The sequence below is a fragment of the Ranitomeya imitator genome, chromosome 5, assembly GCF_032444005.1.
Source record: "Ranitomeya imitator isolate aRanImi1 chromosome 5, aRanImi1.pri, whole genome shotgun sequence".
NCBI lineage: Eukaryota > Metazoa > Chordata > Amphibia > Anura > Dendrobatidae > Ranitomeya > Ranitomeya imitator.
In genome coordinates this window covers 399,071,676-399,086,341 of record NC_091286.1, presented here as the reverse complement: position 1 = coordinate 399,086,341, position 14,666 = coordinate 399,071,676, and positions in this window count along the sequence as shown.

The following is a 14,666-nucleotide window of genomic DNA, read 5'->3' as shown; positions in this document are numbered from 1 at the left end:
AATTATCTCTCACAGTTCCACCAAAGTTTAGTCTATGCGCTGACATCCGTAAATTCCTGCCACTGACAATACCATTGTGTTGACATGTATGATGGTACTTAACATAGTCAGGGGCAGTGTCCTATATTTACCCAAGTAAATACTTTGTGCCGAATTACTAGGTCTGAAACTACGCAGAGGAGCCCACCCCAGTACCGAATGATTGCACCCTTTGGTGGTTTTGGTTTGTTGTCATGCGAGAGATTAACATGTATTTATTGTTTGGGACTACTAACTGGCAGACACTCATTACAATCGGCCTCCGCTGACAACACCAATGCTGCCCGTGTACCCCTGGAACCAATTTAAAATTGCCTACAGCCATGTGTTATTATTTTAGGCCTTCGATGCCTGTCTGCGGTCACTCCTTCCACTAGGCATCCACTGACCACACCACTGCTGCCCGTGTACCCCTGGAACCAATTTAAAATTGCCTACAGCCATGTGTTATTATTTTAGGCCTTCGATGCCTGTCTGCGGTCCCTTCTTTCTACTACTCCTCCACTGACCAGACCAATGCTGCCCGTGTACCCCTGGAACCAATTATAAAGTGCCTACAGCCCAATTTTTTTATGTTAGGCCTTCGAAGCCTGTCTGCGGTCCCTCCTTCCACTAGGCCTCCACTGACCTGTCTACTGCTGCCCGTGTACCCCTGGAACCAATTATAAAGTGCCTACAGCCCAATTTTTTTATGTTAGGCCTTCGAAGCCTGTCTGCGGTCCCTTATTTCTACTACACCTCCACTGCCCAGACCAATGCTGCCCGTGTACCCCTGGAACCAATTAAAAAGTGCCTACAGCCCAATTTTTTTTATGTTAGGCCTTCGAAGCCTGTCTGCGGTCCCTCCTTCCACTAGGCCTCCACTGATCTGTCTACTGCTGCCCGTGTACCCCTGGAACCAATTATAAAGTGCCTACAGCCCAATTTTATTATGTTAGGCCTTCGAAGCCTGTCTGCGGTCCGTTCTTTCTACTAATCCTCCACTGACCAGACCACTGCTGCCCGTGTACCCCTGGAACCAATTATAAAGTGCCTCCAGCCCAATTTTATTATGTTAGGCCTTCGAAGCCTGTCTGCGGTCCGTTCTTTCTACTACTCCTCCACTGACCAGACCAATGCTGCCCGTGTACCCCTGGAACCAATTATAAAGTGCCTACAGCCCAATTTTTTACATGTCCATTACGGCGCACTGGGTTAATGTTGTAGATGCATGGTCCACAGGGGACAGCCTACTAAGTCTGTCTGCAGTCCCAAATAGAAACTGTCCTCCGCTTACCACACCAATGCTGCCTGTGTACCCCTGGAACATTTTATAAACTCCATTGACCAAAATTTTGGGTTTAAAGCCTACTACCAGTGTCTGCCGCTCCAAGGTGTTCTCCGGGTTGCCTTTTCTGAGCTTTGATCTTCAGGCTCTCGTTTAGTAGTTTTTTTTAAATCTAACTGCAGTGGGGCTAGTACTTGGTTTGGGGCCTACCACCAGTGTCTGCCGCTCCAAGGTGTTCTCCGGGTTGCCTTTTCTGAGCTTTGATCTTCAGGCTCTCGTTTAGTAGTTTTTTTAAATCTAACTGCAGTGGGGCTAGTACTTGGGTTGGGGCCTACTACCAGTGTCTGCCGCTCCAAGGTGTTCTCCGGGTTGCCTTTTCTGAGCTTTGATCTTCAGGCTCTCGTTTAGTATTTTTTGGTAAATCTAACTGCAGTGGGGCTAGTTCTTGGGTTGGGGCCTACTACCAGTGTCTGCCGCTCCAAGGTGTTCTCCAGGTTGCCTCTCCATTGCTTCAATCTTCTGGCTCTCGTTCAGTAGTTGTTAATGTTAGACTGCATTTGGCCTACTAGTTGGGTTGGGGCCTACTATTGGTGTCTGCCGCTCCTTGCTGTTCTCCTCCACTGAACAAAGCTGTGCCGCCTGTTTACTACTGTTGCCAATTTCGAACTGCATTTAGACTAATTACTGATTTGGGCCTACTCTCTGTGTCAGCCTCTCATTACAGTTGTCCTCCACTGAACAAAGCAATGCCCCCTGGTTAGTCCTCTTACCAATTTTGAACTGCATTTAAACCACTTTATTCTTTGGGCCTATATCTGTGTTTCCTCCTCATCCTGCCCATTGCCCAGCCATTGATAGATGAGTCTGCTGGTATATTGACCCATAACGCAACATTCCCCGTGCACGCTACACAGCAAGATTGTGACCCTGCTGAAAGTCAGGTTCCTTTTCCCGCATACCATACCACCTTACACGGGGACAAAGAGGAAGGTGCAGATGAAAGTGCAGGTTCCTTCATCAGGTGGAGGGAGGAATACTCGTTGGTGACGTCACTGGCACAGGGCCCCTCATAGTACGCAAAAGTGTCGCTGCCGGTGGGAGGCGCCCCCGCCGTGCAAACACACCGCCGTACTTTGAGGGGCCCTGTGCCAGTGCCAATGCCAACGAGTGGGCCCCCCCTGCTTGCTCAGGATCACAGCACTTGCAAAGTTGAAATACTTACCTTACCTTAACTATTATTATAAGGGAAATTAAGATTGACAAGCTTCATTAAGAAGAATGCATGGTTTTGCCATTAAAATGGGCACTCTAGGTGTTTTCCTGGCCCCCACTCACTGCCGACTATGCTGCCCCATTGACTTGCATTGGGTTTCGTGTTTCGGTCAATTCCGACTTTACGTCATAATCGGCCGATTTCACTCGACCCGACTATTGAGATAGTCGGGTTTTGTGAAACCCGACTCAACTCTAAAAAAGTCAAGGTCGCTCAACCCTACTCAGAATAAAGCGATGCAAAAATAATAATTTTTTTCTATAAAATAGTTTTTATCGTATAAAAGCGACAAGACATAAAACCAGATATAAATGAGGTATCGCTGTAATCGTACTGACCCAAACAATAAAACTGCTTTATCAATTTTACCAAACGTGGAATGGTATAAATGCCCCAACAAAAAGAAATTCATGAATAGCTGGTTTTTGGTTATTCTGCCTCACAAAAATCGGAATAAAAAGCGATCAAAAAATGTCACGTGCCTGAAAATGTTACCAATAAAAACGTCAACTAGTCCCGCAAAAACAAGACCTCATGTGACTCTGTGGACCAAAATATGGAAAAATTATAGCTCTCTAAATGTGGAGACGCAAAAACTATTTTTTGCAATAAAAAGCGTCTTTTAGTCTGTGACGGATGTCAATCATAAAAATCCGCTAAAAAAAACGCTATAAAAGTAAGTCAAACCCTCCTTCATCACCCCCTTAGTTAGGGAAAAATAATAAAATTAAAAAAAATGTATTTATTTCCATTTTCCCATTAGAGTTAGGGCTAGGGTTAGGATTAGGGCTAGGGTTAGGTTTAGGGCTAGGGTTAGGGTTAAGGCTAGGGTTGGCGCTAGGGTTAGAGCTAGGTTTGGGGCTAGGGTTAGGGTTGGGGCTAGGGTTAGGGTTTCAGTTAGAATTGGGGGTTTCCAATGTTTAGGCACATCAGGGGCTCTCCAAATGCGACATGGCGTCCGATCTCAATTCCAGCCAATTCTGCTTTGAAATAGTAAAACAGTGCTCCTTCCCTTCCGAGCTCTCCCGTGCACCCAAACAGGGGTTTACCCCAACATATTGGGTATCAGCGTACTCAGGACAAATTGGACAACAACTTTTGGGGTCCAATTTCTCTTGTTACCCTTGGGAAAATAAAAATTTGGGGGGCTAAAAAAATACATTTTTGTGGGAAACAATGATTTTTATTTTCACGGCTCTGCGTTATAAACTGTAGTGAAACACTTGGGGATTCAAAGTTCTCACAACACATCTAGATAAGTTGCTTGGGGGGTCTAGTTTCCAATATGGGGTCATTTGTGGGGGGTTTCTACTGTTTAGCTACATCAGGGGCTCTGCAAATGCAACATAACGCCTGCAGACAATCTATCTAAGTCTGCATTCCAAATGGCACTCCTTCCCTTCCGAGCTCTGCCATGCACCCAAACAGTGGTTCCCCTCCACATATGGGGTATCAGCGTACTCAGGACAAGTTGGACAACAACTTTTGTGGTCCAATTTCTTCTCTTACCCTTGGTAAAATAAAAAATTGGGGGCGAAAAGATCATTTTTGTGAAAAAATATGATTTTTTATTTTTACGGCCCTGCATTATAAACTTCTGTGAAGCACTTGGTGGGTCAAAGTGCTCACCATACATCTAGATAAGTTACTTACGTGGTCTACTTTCCAAAATGGTGTCACTTGTGGGGGTTTCAATGTTTAGGCACATCAGGGGCTCTCCAAACGCAACATGGCGTCTCATCTCAATTCCAGTCAATTTTGCATTGAAAAGTCAAATAGCGCTCCTGCCTTTCCGAGCTCTGCCATGCGCCCAAACAGTGGTTTGCCCCCACATATGGGGTATCGATGTACTCAGGACAAATTGTACAACAACCTTTGGGGTCCATTTTCTCCTGTTACCCTTGGTAAAATAAATCAAATTGGAGCTGAAGTAAATTTTGTGTGAAAAAAGTTAAATGTTCATTTGTATTTAAACATTCCAAAAATTCCTGTGAAACACTTGAAGGGTTAATAAACTTCTTGAATGTGGTTTTGAGCACTTTGAGGGATGCAGTTTTTAGAATGGTGTCACACTTGGCTATTTTTTATCATATAGACCCCACAAAATGACTTCAAATGAGATGTGGTCCCCCAAAAAAATGGTGTTGTAAAAATGAGAAATTGCTGGTGAATAGACCCCACACAATGACTTCAAATGAGACGTGGTCCCTAAAAAAAATGATGTTGTAAAAATGAGAAATTGCTGGTCAACTTTTAACCCTTATAACTCCCTAAATTTGTTACAAAATTGTGCTGATGTAAAGTAGACATGTGGGAAATGTTAGTTATTAAGTATTTTGTGTGACATATCTCTGTGATTTAAGGGCATAAAATTTCAAATTTGGAAAATTGCAAAATTTTCAAAATTTTCGCCAATTTTTTATTTTTTTCACAAATAAACGCAGGTAAGAGCAAAGAAATTTTACCACTATCATGAAGCACAATATGTCACGAGAAAAGAGTGTCAGAATCATCAGGATCCGTTGAAGTGTTCCAGATTTATAACCTCATAAAGGGACAGTGGTCAGAATTCTAAAAGTTGGCCCGGTCATTAACGTGCAAACCACCCTTGGGGCTTAAGGGGTTAAACACATACAATTGTGTAAATTATTTTTCTTCCAAGATCTATTGATTAGTGATGGGGGAATCATACTTTGGGGGGGATTTTCTGCAAAAGGAACATGATAATTGCACCGTATTGAAGGGTGGATGGATGGGGTCATGTATCGTGAGATTTATGCCAACAACCTCCTTCCCTCAGTAAGAGCATTGAAGATGGGTCGTAGTGAGGGTCTTCCAGCATGACAATGGTATGAAACACAGAGTCAGGGCAACTAAAGAGGGGCTCTGTAAGAAGCATTTCAATGTCCTGGAGTGGCCTAGCCCGCCAGTCTAAAGGCCATAACCAAACAGAAAATCTTTGGGGGCAGCTGAAACTCAATGTTGCCCAACGACAGCCCCGAAATCTGTAAGGTCTGGAGAAGATCTGTATGGAGGAGTGGGCGAAAATCCCTGCTGCAGTGTGCAAACTTGGTCAAGAACTAGAAGAAACGTCTGACCTCTGTAATTGCAAACAAAGTTTTCTGTACCAAATATAAAATTCTGTTTTTATATTGTATCAAATACTTATTTATGAAGTAAAATGTAAATTAATTGCATAAAAATCATGTAATGTGATTTTCTGGCTTTATTTTTAGATTCTGTCTCTCACAGTTGAAGTGTACATGCGATAAAAATTACAGACCTCTCCAATCTTTGTAGGTGGGAAAACTTGTAAAATCGGCAGTGTATCAAATATTTATTTTCCCCACTGTATATATAATTAGAAAAACAATAAAAAAAACATTTTTTTTTAACATTAGCTCTGGCTTTTAAGAAAGCTAGACTGAAGTTTGACTTTCGTCTGTCTTACAATATTAACGGCAATGTGAGACTTCCTGATTCTGAGTTTTGCAAGGGTAGACTGAGAGGGATCTGTGCTGCTGTCTTAATTTGTGCTGGATGCAATTATGTAAAAAGAGATGTAGGATGGATTCATGTCTATTGTCTAAAAGCGAGAGGAGGTGAGAAACAGCGAGGTAAAATCTGTTACAACCTTCTCAGTGTTTACATTCTATGACTGATTCTGTACACAATGAAGTGAGATACTCAAATTAACCTTTAACACACAGCTATGTCCCCTTCTTGCAGATTTAACCCTTTAGAAGCAGCTGAATTCTCATCCGTTATCTAAACTGCATGATGAACAGGTAATTTTTTTAAATTGCTGGTAAATAGCAATATTCTGCAAAGTAAATTTGGTCTGATAAATGTACTCCCGTTTTGCATTTCAGAATTCATTGGTGACTTAAAGAGATTCCACAGACATATTATATTTTTGATCTATCTTTGTGATAGATCATTAATATTAGATTGGTGGGGGTCTGATACACAACACCCATATGATCCGCTATTATTAGCTCTAGCAGCTGGACGTAAACTTGAATGGGAGCTGTTCTGAAGTACTTTTCAGCAGCGACTACATATTGAGCAGCATTGCCCGATGCTGTTCCATATAATGGTTACATCCAGCCATTGCCTTAGCTTCTAGCAGGGGTGCAGATGTATAGACCAGTAAAAATTATGAAATATATCAAATCCTTCCATACAGGTACGGACTGGGGATGAAATTCAGCCCTGGCATTTGAAATCACACAGGCCCTTGGTGTCCTCGTCCCCAATAACCAGATGGGATATATTACTAACATTACCCTGGATGGAGGAAAGAAAGATTTACTACAAGACCAATATTTCTAATTATGCCCACGGCATGCTGACGTAAGTGACCGGCTTTGTGCTCCGTAACAACTGTTACAGTATGGGTGTCTTGAGAACATTGATTCTGTTAACAACGTAGGACACAAGGCAGCCCACAACCAGACCGGCCCTTCTGGCATTTGCCAGAATTGCCAAATGACCAGTCCGGCCCTGCTTCCATATCTGAGAACAATGTTTCACTTTCCTCCTCTATACACTCAGCTCCCCTACCCACCCACAGTGGTCGCTTTCCAGAGAAGAAAATTTTGTCAGATTTTTCAGTCACTCTGATAAAAGTAAAAGTAGAAAAAGCCACTCGTAACACTATTGTAACTAATAGGTCCTCTTTAAAATGTTTGTCAGCTGTTATAAATAATAAATAAGTTATAAATAATAAAAATAATAAAGCAGAACACTGCACCGTTAGTACAAATATTATTTTAATTTTTAGCATTGTTTTCTATTAAACTCTACAGATTAGGGCCCAGTCAAGCATATTTTTTATTTTTCTAGCACTCACAGGTTTTTAAAATCTTCACTAATTTTAGTATTAAAGGGGTGCTCCAAAGTCCAAATTCATTTTCCTCCTTTATTGCTATCTATTTAATGCCAGAATTCCTTATCCATCCCCCTCTTTACACTTAGGGTATGTGCACACGATGCAGATTTAGTTCAGATCTGCAGCGTTTTTTTCTGCAGCAGAAACGCTGCAGAACTGCACTGTGATTTACAGTACAATGTAAATCAATGTGAAAAAAAAAGCTGTGCACATGGAGCAGAAAAATCTGCGCAGAAATGCTGCAGATTTCAAAGAAGTGCGTATCACTTCTTGTGTGCAGTTCTGCAGCGTTTCTGCACCCCTCCATTAATAGAAATCCGCAGTGGTAAAATCTGCACAAAAACTGCACAAAATCCGCATCAATTCCGCACAAAAAAACATACTAAGGCCGGCTTCACACTTGCGAGTTTTACGGACATAAGAGCGCAGAAACTACGTCCGTAAAACTCGCAAAAAATACGGCACAATTATTCTCTATGCCCCTGCTCCTATCTGCCGTATTTTACTGATCAGTAATGGGATATGGGGTAATGAAGGGTTAATGCCACCTTGCTATTGTAAGGTGACATTAAGCCTAATTAATAATGGAGAGCCTGGGAGCTTTCTAGGTAAGTTCCCACGATCTATGAACATCCAGCAGAGAGCGCCTCACCGCAAATGAAGCTAAATATAGCTCATTGATCTATATTTAGACTCATTCCCCGGGGTTTTGCAGCGAGGAGTAGCATTTGATTAGCAAAGCTCCTTGCTGCAAAATGTTTTAACCCCTTCAGAAGGATTTACATCATTGGACGTTACAGATCTGCGGAGGGTAAGTATGTTGTTGGTTTATTATGTTTTTTCTTTCACAGAACGAGGGTCTTCAGTGACTGGATTGGGCGTAGAATAAAATACTCCAACAACCATTGTTTTTATTTCATTAAAATAATTTTAAATAATGTGTTTGTGTTTTATTTAACCCTTTACTACAATTGGATTAATAATGGATAGGTGTCATAATTGACGCCTCTCCATTATTAATTAGGCTTAATGTCACCTTACAATAGCAAGGTGGCATTAACCCTTCATTACCCCATATCCCACCGCTACACGGGAATGGGAAGAGAGTGGCCAAGTGCCAGAATAGGCGCATCTTCCAGATGTGCCTTTTCTGGGGTGGCTGGGGGCAGATATTTTTAGCCAGGGGGGGGCCAATAACCATGGACCCTCTCCAGGCTATTAATATCTGCCCTCAGTCACTGGCTTTACTACTCTGGCGGAGAAAATTGCGCAGGAGCCCACGCCAATTTTTTCCGCCATTTAACCCTTTATTTTAAGAGCTAGAACGGCCAAATTTTGCAGATACACACTACTGACATTAGTAGTGTGGAATCTGCAAAAAAATGGAGAGAAGACATGGTTTACTGTATGTAAACCATGTCTCAAATCATGTCGGGTTTTAGGAAGGAGAAAGAAAAAGCCGGTAATTGAATTACCGGCTTTCAAGCTGTATAGCGCTGGAAAAAATAGTAATATATATACATATATGTGTCTACTGACATATATACAGTGGGGCAAAAAAGTATTTAGTCAGTCAGCAATAGTGCAAGTTCCACCACTTAAAAAGATGAGAGGCATCTAATTTACATCATAGGTAGACCTCAACTATGGGAGACAAACTGAGAAAAAAAATCCAGAAAATCACATTGTCTGTTTTTTTAACATTTTATTTGCATATTATGGTGGAAAATAAGTATTTGGTCAGAAACAAACAATCAAGATTTCTGGCTCTCACAGACCTGTAACTTCTTCTTTAAGAGTCTCCTCTTTCCTCCACTCATTACCTGTAGTAATGGCACCTGTTTAAACTTGTTATCAGTATAAAAAGACACCTGTGCACACCCTCAAACAGTCTGACTCCAAACTCCACTATGGTGAAGACCAAAGAGCTGTCAAAGGACACCAGAAACAAAATTGTAGCCCTGCACCAGGCTGGGAAGACTGAATCTGCAATAGCCAACCAGCTTGGAGTGAAGAAATCAACAGTGGAGCAATAATTAGAAAATGGAAGACATACAAGGCCACTGATAATCTCCCTCGATCTGGGGCTCCACGCAAAATCCCACCCCGTGGGGTCAGAATGATCACAAGAACGGTGAGCAAAAATCCCAGAACCACGCGGGGGGACCTAGTGAATGAACTGCAGAGAGCTGGGACCAATGTAACAAGGCCTACCATAAGTAACACACTACGCCACCATGGACTCAGATCCTGCAGTGCCAGACGTGTCCCACTGCTTAAGCCAGTACATGTCCGGGCCCGTCTGAAGTTTGCTAGAGAGCATTTGGATGATCCAGAGGAGTTTTGGGAGAATGTCCTATGGTCTGATGAAACCAAACTGGAACTGTTTGGTAGAAACACAACTTGTCGTGTTTGGAGGAAAAAGAATACTGAGTTGCATCTATCAAACACCATACCTACTGTAAAGCATGGTGGTGGAAACATCATGCTTTGGGGCTGTTTCTCTGCAAAGGGGCCAGGACGACTGATCCGGGTACATGAAAGAATGAATGGGGCCATGTATCGTGAGATTTTGAGTGCAAACCTCCTTCCATCAGCAAGGGCATTGAAGATGAAACGTGGCTGGGTCTTTCAACATGACAATGATCCAAAGCACAACGCCAGGGCAACGAAGGAGTGGCTTCGTAAGAAGCATTTCAAGGTCCTGGAGTGGCCTAGCCAGTCTCCAGATCTCAACCCTATAGAAAACCTTTGGAGGGAGTTGAAAGTCCGTGTTGCCAAGCGAAAAGCCAAAAACATCACTGCTCTAGAGGAGATCTGCATGGAGGAATGGGCCAACATACCAACAACAGTGTGTGGCAACCTTGTGAAGACTTACAGAAAACGTTTGACCTCTGTCATTGCCAACAAAGGATATATTACAAAGTATTGAGATGAAATTTTGTTTCTGACCAAATACTTATTTTCCACCATAATATGCAAATAAAATGTTAAAAAAACAGACAATGTGATTTTCTGGATTTTTTTTTCTCAGTTTGTCTCCCATAGTTGAGGTCTACCTATGATGTAAATTACAGACGCCTCTCATCTTTTTAAGTGGTGGAACTTGCACTATTGCTGACTGACTAAATACTTTTTTGCCCCACTGTATATATATATATATATATATATATATATATATATATATATATATATATATATATATATATATATAGACAGTATATATATATTTTTTTTTTCTTTTTGGGACACATGGATCATTTCTATAGCGGTATGTTGGTTTTGCAAGCCTGCGAGAAAACCACGCAGTACGGATGCCATACGGATTACATACGGAGGATGCCATGCGCAAAAAACGCTGACACACCCTGCCTACGGAGGAGCTACGGACCACTATTTTCGGGACATTTCAGCGTATTACGGCCGTAATATACGGACCGTATTTTCATACGCTGAGTGTGAAGCCGGCCTAAAACTGCATAAAAACGCATCAAAAACGCACCTGTGGATTCTGCCAGGAGATGCAGATTTAGTGCAGAAAATTCTGCACTACATTTCCTACGTGTGCACATAGCCTAATTGCTTTTTTTTTTTTTCCCCTTCTTCCTTTTTGATGACGCTTCATTTGAGGATCCCTGTCTCTACAAGCCAGGTATTTTAACAAGATAGAAACAGAGGGCACTGCCCTATCTTAACCACGGGATCACCCTAAGGCACGTCAGCAAGACATATGAACATGAGAGAAAGAAACATGACATACAAATGGGAATCGCCTTAAGAAATAAATGTTTATTGAAACTGACACAAGCCATGCAATTAAAAAAAAATGTAAAGGGAACCTGTCACCAGTTTTGTGAAATAGCAGCTAAAAATATCACCTTATTCAACATCTGCTATGCATTCCCTAAATCCTTATATAACCTCCTGACTCACCTTCTATACTCTCAAAACCTTTTTTTAATTTCTCCCGTGCTGTATGGTAATCATCTCAGTCCGGTCTGATGGGTGTGGTTTGGGGCCTATGCATCCCTCCCCCCGGCTTCTGCTCGACGTTCTCCTGACATGGATAATGATCTACATCACCATGCAACATATCGTGCCTGCTCAGAAATATTGCCTTTTGCACCTGCGCCGTATGCTTTGCCCAACTGTGGGGAAAGCTGAAAAAACAGAAGCGCGCATGCGCTGGCAAAAGTAGTTCCGGTACATGAGTTGGAAGTACGTGTGTCGGCGCATGACAGCCCTGTTTTTCAGCTTTGCCCGCAGTTGGGCAAAGCATACTGCGCATGTGCGAAACGCAATATTTCTGAACAGGTGCGAGATGTCGCACGGCGCAAGAGGCATCATCCATAAAGTACGATGGTGGGCAACAGCCAATGGGAGTGATGTAGAGGCCCGAAACCATGCTCATTGGACCGGACTGAGAAGATTACCATACAGCGTGGGAGGTTTTTCCGGGAGTATAGAAGGGGAGTGAAGGGGGTTATATAAAGATTTATAGAATGCGTAGCAGACACTGAATAAGGTGATATTTTAGCTGCTATATCACAAAACTGGTGACAAGTTCCCTTTAAAGGGCACAAAAGGCACAAGATATAAGATTTGCGCTTGTGTTGCCAGCTCGTTGCTGCTCATCTGAGCTGGCAAAAGAGTGCGCTGTCATTGTGCACATCGTGCAGGAACTAGCCCAGCCCATGAAACGAAGGCCACTGCTGACGCTTCCTTTCAGGATGAGGGCTGGACTGCGGCTGTGACCTCATTCTCTGCCCCCTGATTATGCTTCACTTGAGTATCCCAGCATGCACTGGAATTCTCAAATGAAGCCTCATCAAAAAGGAAGTAGGAAAAAAAAGAAACCCAGTTAGATAGTGTAGATAGGGAGATGTTTATTAGAAAATAGGTTATGGCATTAAATATATAGAGATCCTTTTTTATGACTTTTTCTTGGCATTGCATGTATACTATTAGTCTGCCTGAAGCTACACTACGTCACCATGCTACACATATAAGAACTGTTAATCTATTTCCACTAATTATAGCATAACAAAAAATGTCAGTGTTATTGAGGAACTGCATTCCTGCAGTGTTCTGAGGGCAAGGTCAATGTCATCATGTATGCTTCAGTAACCACTTATCCTGCCTCTTTATAAAGGCAGAGGGTCAAAATTACAGTGAGCTTTAATCCTAACAAAAATGAAATATGGGTGGAGGACATCATTAGAGCCCAGTAAATATATATTAGAAGAGGCTGCCTAAAATGGCATCCAAGATTTAGAACTTACTTTAGGTATAACGCAGAGCCTTTCTTCTTCCCGTAGACACCTTCATCCAAGGAGATAAAGTCTGTGATGCAGCCTCAGACATATGCTGTATAATGAATGAAACACTGGCCACCGTTATCCGATCTCAGCCGGATGACATGTTTCTGGAGTGATGGTAATAAGGATAATAATTAATTCATACTGGGAAACGCAGCAGTGCATGCATACAGACCATTTGTTCTGGGTCTGTTAGAGCTGTTAGGCTCAGCTCATCCTGCAGCTGACAGACTGCAATCTCATGCTTTCTAGGCTTCTAGTGCTGAAGATCTGCAGAGGCCTGTACTGAGCATCTGCAGTCCAAGTGCTCAAAAAGAGGTTAAATACACCTAATACCCACTTCCCCTTAACAATCTACAAAGGCAAAAACAGACACATTGATCGCAAAGATTAAAACATAAGGATGATTAAATATGTGTCATTTAAGCAGCTGTAGAGGAAAGGGTTTAGAATCAGAAAGTAAAAATAATTGAAATCTATTGCAAGGGTACATTCCTCATCAGAAGAAATATTGTAAATAAAATGAGCAGGTGAAATCCTAAGGCCGGTTTCACACGTCAGTGGCTCCGGTACGTGAGGTGACAGTTTCCTCACGTACCAGAGCCACTGACACACGTAGACACATTCAAGTCAGTGCATCTGTGCAGATGTCATTGATTTTTTGCGGACAGTGTCTCCGTGTGCCAAACACAGAGATATGTCAGTGTTTGTGGGAGCGCATGGATTACACGGACCCATTAAAGTCAATGGGTCCGTGTAAAACATGTACCGCACACGGACGTTGTCCGTGTGCAGTCTGTATGCCGTGCAGGAGACAGCGCTACAGTAAGCGCTGTCCCCCCCACATGGTGCTGAAGCCGCGATTCATATCTTCTCTGCAGCAGCGTTTGCTGTAGAGAAGATATGAATAATGATTTTTTTTTTGTTTCTCTTGTTTAACATAAAGATCCATGTCCCCATTCCCCTCCCACCCCCTGTGAGCCCGCCCGCTGTTATTAAAATACTCACCCGACTCCCTCGCTGGCGCTGCTTCCTGTCCTGGCCGCACCTTCTACTGTATGAGCGGTCATGTGGGGCTGCTCTTTTACAGTAATGAATATGCGGCTCCACCCCTATGGGTGATTTATTCAGTATTTAACCCCTTTACCCCCAAGGGTGGTTTGCACGTTAATGACCGGGCCAATTTTTACAATTCTGACCACTGTCCCTTTATGAGGTTATAACTCTGGAACGCTTCAACGGATCCAAGTAATTCTGACACTGTTTTCTCGTGACATATTGTACTTCATAATAGTGGTAAAATTTCTTTGATATTACCTGCGTTTATTTGTGAAAAAAATGGATATTTGGGGAAAATTTTGAAAGTTTCGCAATTTTCCAACTTTGAAGTAACATTTCCCACATGTCTACTTTACATCAGCACAATTTTGGAGCCAAAATTTTTTTTTGTTAGGGAGTTATAAGGGTTAAAAGTTGACCAGCAATTTCTCCTTTTTACACCATTTTTTTTAGGGACCACATCTCATTTGAAGTCATTTTGAGGGGTCCATATGATAGAAAATACCCAAGTGTGACACCATTCTAAAAACTGCACCCCTCAAGGTGCTCAAAACCATATCCAAGAAGTTTATTAACCCTTCTGGTGCTTCACACGAATTTTTGGAATGTTTAAATAAAAATGAACATTTAACTTTTTTCACAAAAAATTTACTTCAGCTCCAATTTGTTTTATTTTACCAAGGGTAACAGGAGAAAATGGACCCCAAAAGTTGTTGTACAATTTGTCCTGAGTACACCGATACCCAATATGTGGGGATAAACCACTGTTTGGGCGCATGACAGAGCTCGGAAGCGAAGGAGCGCCATTTGACTTTT